General features: G+C 39.8%; 1 non-coding gene across 1 annotated transcript; it reads right to left on the reverse strand.

The window, feature by feature from the left end:
• Nucleotides 1–4376: 4376 nt before the first annotated feature.
• LOC127077397 (small nucleolar RNA R71) lies at nt 4377–4483 on the reverse strand. Its single transcript, XR_007787212.1, has one exon. It is a non-coding gene; the product is annotated as a small nucleolar RNA R71 (small nucleolar RNA).
• Nucleotides 4484–6210: the final 1727 nt, after the last annotated feature.

A 6210-nucleotide genomic window follows, 5' to 3' on the forward strand; every position in this document is an offset into this window, starting at 1 on the left:
ATTCTGACCTTGTGAGTGTGACGACCGTCACAGGCATGTTACGCCCGTCACAGGGCCAAAACAGAAATGCCTAGTTTTCTGGACTTGTGAATGTGACGACCGTCACAAAGCACGTGACGACCGTCACGCCCTTGTTACGACCGTCATGGATCTGTTACGAACGGCACGCGTCTTGTTTGTTATGCCTCTTGCGCTCGTCACACGAGCTTCACGCGGCCAAACTAATAGGGATTTGAAACAGTCTACGGACCTCTTCCAAAAAACCCTAAATTCACAACTCCGTGACGACACAACCCTTGCACCGTCACCAACCCTAATGCGCCAATTTCAGACCGTCAAACACACCTCGATTGTTGATTCAGTATGATTGATCAACAGGTCATTGCTTCACCATACTAATGTCGGATTCCGAAGCAAATGACCATTGATCGCTCAAAGGAAAACAATCATTTAGTGTTCGAATGAACGAAACAGAAACAGTATATCACATATACCGTATTTTGCATTAGGATTACTTATATCATATATAAGTTAATCGGTCTCAATTGCGTAACCTATGGACGATTGATGTATCGCTGCTTCACCATACTAATGTCGGATTCCGAAGCATAGTCAACATCAATCATCCAACTCGTACACTCATGATGCCAAATTTAGTTACCCGTTTAATTAATTGATTCATTCTGTCTTTTAATCATATTAATACAGAAATTAAACAGCTATCCGATTCATGGTTTCGTAAGTGGCTCTGATACCACTGAAGGAGAATTGCGACCCAAAGCGCAGCGGAAATTAAAATTTTCTCCTTTAGAGATCCTTACGAATGGTCATGATCAGTGATAGAATATTTACCTCTTGTGACGGTTGAAACCTTTGGTGCAGATCTCTTGTGACGATCAAAACCTTTGATGCAAATCCACGAAGCGATCACGAACGTTGAACGATGACAACGTCTCTACTCAGTCCACACGAACGGCTTCCTTCAATCTCAGTGCTAGCTGGTACGAATGAAGGCTTTGAGTGAGAGAGAGAGAGTGAGAGAAAACGAAAAATAATGCAACCGCAAATTTTTGCTTCTGCACAAGGGTTCTATTTATAGAACCACTTGTGTGGGCTTCAAGCTAAAAGCCCACTTAAGTGTATTTTGGCCCATATCTTATAATATGCCCAAAATCACTTAAACTCATGGTACCTTACCATATTTCGTATTCTACTCAAGTACACCGTACCTTACGATGTTCTATAACTCAGTTAAGGGCACCGTACCTTACGGTATTCCTTAGTTACTCTATCTCTCATCAATCCGTCCTTTGTGTGTGACCCTGTAGGTTTTTCGTGACGTTGGCAATTATATTAAATCACGTATTTAACATAATAAACAGTGAGCGGTATCTAGCAACACATCACTGCTACCCAAGACACGAAAATGTCAAGTGATCTGACACAACCTTCTGTGATAATAATTATGTGTATAATTACTCTTTTGCCCTTATGCCTATATTGAACACAAGGCATAGACCGTGTCATCCTTGTTCAGTTCAATATTGGGCCCATAGACATTTATCCTGTTACGCAGGATGAGCAAATTCCATCTAGGACACTCATGTCCCTCAGCATGCTTTGTGGAGTACCCATTAACTGTCTTTATGGTTATCCAGTTACGGACAACGTTGGATCAGCAATAAAGCACTCGACTCTACATCTAGGGTCCATTAGTGGTTTCAGGTCGAATAGTGGAATACACTATTATCACCATGAGAATAACTTATGACACTTTGCATAACTTTCTATATAGTATTCTCATAGCGGGTCAATCCGGTATAAATATTACTCCTAATATTCATACCTATGTTTAAGACTTGATAACTCTTTATCCATGATCCATGAGATGTGATCATCAGTCTACAAACATAATAGTCTTAATGCTTTAATGCTATCCCACTTCACACTAAAGCTCGACTACGGATACTTTAGGAATAATGTCCTTATGTTTAATGTGATCTCATGATTAAGTCATACTTGATACATTAAACAGACTAGCTATTCTAGGGACTTTATTAAACAAACGTAATAAAGAAAAAGCCTTTTATTATTAATAAATAATTCGATACAAGTACCAAAAGCATTGGCCTCTAGGGCTTACACCAACACCCTCCTCCTACCATAGCCAAGAGGCCCAAACCTCACAAAACCAAAACATCCAACAACCCTATCACTACCAAACACCCCAACAACCTTTCCAACCTTTCCTCGATACATTGTTCACACCCATGTCTCCCTTCAACTGTCCCGGTCACCCATCAATGAGACATCCACAACCCAACTTCTTTGGCATGGGTCATAAGCTCAGCTACAGCAGTACACTATCAATGCATACTGAAGACTATGTCGACTTGTCTGACTACCTCAACAGGCCTTCTCCTGTAGTTGGAAGTGACACTCCTGGCCCCTCAGATGCTCAAACGTCGGTACCGAATCATCAACATGGGTTAGGGCCACGAGTAGCTAGAGGATGTGGGACCGGAGGTCGGTTAGGTGATCCCGGTCATCACCATTAGGTTTCTTTGTATAAACGACAATTTTTATTAGTATCAATTGGTCCTATATCAAATTTATCTATCACGTATACCATTTACCAAAAAAAATTGTATTTTACACTGAGGCTCCAATTGAATTGGTGTCTCCTCTTAAGTCCTACACAGGGGTGCCAATCCAATTGGCTAGGGCACCTGCCCTAGCCAATCCAATTGGCGCCTCCATTCAATTTTTAAGAGGAGTCTCCTATTCAATTGGCGACTCCTCCTAAAAGTGGGGTAGTTTGGGATTTTTTTTGAAACCAGGGGTATTTTGGGAATTTCCTTGAAAAAGTGGGTTATTTTTGTAAAAATTTCACATTACTTTAATTGAAGAATAAAGACTCCGTTCCAGTTCTCAATTTGTAATCCAGGTTTTATTTTGATTGCTAATTTAATTATTTATGCCTTATTGTATGTTTGATTTTCCAAATACCATGTCTGTTACCGGATCCATGTCTGGCTAAACCCTTAGGTATCGGTATGTAAAGACCGTCGAAACGACGGGATTCGTAAATAATTGGTGTTAGTTTTTATAAAACTTATTTTTCCGGTTTTTAGTTTCTTATTTTAATCAAACAGTTTTTCGTACGAGAGTGCAAAACAAACTAAGGTTACGATCAACAAGAATGAGAGTTTGAGATTTTAACTAGATAGATGAAACTAGGCATTAATCCTAAACACAGCGAGATCGCTTTAGGATTAATTAGACTTTATTCATATTCAAAAGTTACTTTTAAATTCAAAATGAGACCGCGAGAGCCAAGATTCTGGTTTAGGAGTATGGTCAGAGTCAATAAAAACGAGAGTGTGAGACTGAGTCCTTTTTATAAATAATTTCTACTGAAGAATATTTTGACCAATAAGATTACACCAACTATCTATCGAATCCCTGAAGTTTGATGTGTTACATACCGATATCCCTTTATCGCATATCCTTATTAATATTCTATTTATGCTATAGTTATTTCTCTTCATCCCTCCAATCTTAGAACGATCATGAGTCTTAGATTTACATAGCAACATTAGATAATGATACGTTTGATTATTAGTCCTTGTGGGTTCGATAATCTTTAAAACTATGTGATAGGACTGTGCACTTGCAGTCACGATTCCCATAGACTTACTAAGTCACGATCAAGTTTTTGGCGCCGTTGTCGGGGACTAATTTAGTCGATATCGTAACTCCAGTGTTGCCCAGTATAGACTAAGGAAAACAATTCTTTTTCCCTTTCTACATGTGTCGAGTGTATGTCAAGTACTCGCTCTCAAGGCGAGAAATTAAAGCTACAGTTCGACGAACCTGAGCGTTATCTTAGATTAGAACGCTAGATACGAGACTTGATACGAGAACATCGTATCAAGCTAAATCTTCCCGACCTTAACATCCCTATTTTTGAATCAGTTATTTAACCAGTGATGGCAGAAGGAGTGAAAAATCATCCTCTTAAGTACTATGCAATCCCTTCGCAAGATGAATCACATAACAGCATCGCTGCCCCTGCCATCGAGGCCAATAATTTCGAGCTAAAACCTTTGTTGTTGTCAGCCTTACAGCAAAACCAATTTTCAGGTAGTCCCACAGAGGACTCGAACCTACATTTGTCAGTGTTTTTGCAATACGAAGACAGAGTGAAAGCGAATGGTGTCAGGCTAGAAGCTATAAGACTACGTCTTTTCCCATTCTTTTTAAGAGATAGAGATAGAGCTTGGCTCCAGTCTCTACCATCTAACTTTATCACTACGTGGAACGAGTTGAAGAAAGTTTTCTTAGCCCGATATTTTCCACCTAGTAAGACGGCTATGCTAAGAGCCCAAATAAACCGGTTTAAACAAAAAGATAATGAATCACTTTTTGAAGCTTAGGAGAGATACAAAGGCATGATGATGCTTTATCCACATCACGGTCTAGAAGAATGGTTGATCATCCATACCTTTTACAACAGTCTCTTGTACAACACAAGATTGATAATAGACGCCGCTGTAGGTGGCACACTGATGGATAAACCCTACAATAAGGCCTATCAACTCATCGAAAGTATGGCCCAGAATCATTACCAGTGGGGAAGCGAAAGAACCTCTGTAGAGAAACCTCCAACGAAAGGCGACATGTACGAATTAAGCAGTCTTGACCATGTTAACGCCAAGATAGATGCTCTTACTTAAAAGATAGACAACTTGACCATAACACCCACAACCACCGTGGTTGTCGTAGCACCAAACTGCGAGATATGCGGAGTTCCGGTGCAGGCTGCCCCAGAATGTCAACTCTTGACAGGAACCTCCACAGACCAGGTGAATTATGCTCAAGGAAACCCATACTCAAACACCTATAACCCAGGTTGGAAGAACCATCCTAACTTTTCGTACAAAAACAATAATGCATTGCATGTACCTAACCAAGAACCTACTGTACCACCATGATATCATAAAGCTGCCACAAATACTCAAAATGCTCATAGGAAGTCAAACCTAGAAATAATGATGGAAAACTTCATAGCTACCTAAGCCCAAACAAATAAGGATTTCCTAAATCAAAACATACACACTAGTGAGCAAATCAAGCAGTTAGCAAACAAGGTAGACGCATTAGCCACCCACAACAAAATGTTGGAAACACAAATTTTGCAAGTGGCTCAACAACAAGCACCTACTACTGCTCCTGCAGGCACATTTCCTAGACAGCCACAACCAAACCCGAAAGGTCATGCAAATGCTATTATATTACGAAGTGGAACAGAACTAGACAGATTGACCGACCCTAGAATTCAAAACCCATCCATGCACCAAGACCCTGGTAAGGAAACTGAGAAGGAAGACGATCACAAGGAAGATAAAAATAAGGAGGCCGTAGAGAAAGAAGAACCTTATGTGCCTCCACTACCGTATAAACCCCCTATCACTTATCCTCAAAGATGTGTTAAATCTAAAAGTGTAGGGCAATTTAAAAATTCGTAGAGCTTCTAAAACAATTGAATATCACAATACCCTTTACAGAAGCCATTACTCAAATTCCCTCGTATGCTAAGTTTCTCAAAGAAATCTTATCTAACAAGAAGAAGATAGAAGATAGCAAAACTGTTACACTTACTGCTGAGTGTAGCGCCATAATACAAAACAATATGCCTCCTAAGCTGAAAGACCCGGGTAGTTTCTCCATACCCCGTGTAATCGGAAATTTTGACATCGACAAAGCACTATGTGACTTAGGAGCCAATATTAGTTTAATGCCCTTGTCCATATGCGAAAGGCTAAAAATGGGAGAACTAAGACCTACGAGGATGTCCATGCAACTTGCTGATCATTCTGTTAAATTTAGGGGTGGCAAACGAGCATGCCCGCCCCGTTTAGGCCCGTAAAAAATGGGGTGGGGAGGGGCGGTCATAGTTGAGAATGTGGACCTACAACTTATGCATGTCCCGCAAAAAAAGTGAGGGCGGGGCAGGGAAAGCCCGCGGGCACTACACTCTTTAAGCCTAAAAATGAAAAAAATTATGTAAATGTGTAACACCCCAATTAAAATAAGATAATTATTTAATTTAAATTAATATTTTATTTATTAATTTAATGGAATAATTGGAAGTTTGGATTATTATTATTATTTTGGAATAATAATTATTGGGTTATTATTTTGTTG

This window comes from Lathyrus oleraceus, chromosome 4 (assembly GCF_024323335.1).
Source record: "Lathyrus oleraceus cultivar Zhongwan6 chromosome 4, CAAS_Psat_ZW6_1.0, whole genome shotgun sequence".
Classification (NCBI taxonomy): Eukaryota; Viridiplantae; Streptophyta; class Magnoliopsida; order Fabales; family Fabaceae; genus Lathyrus; species Lathyrus oleraceus.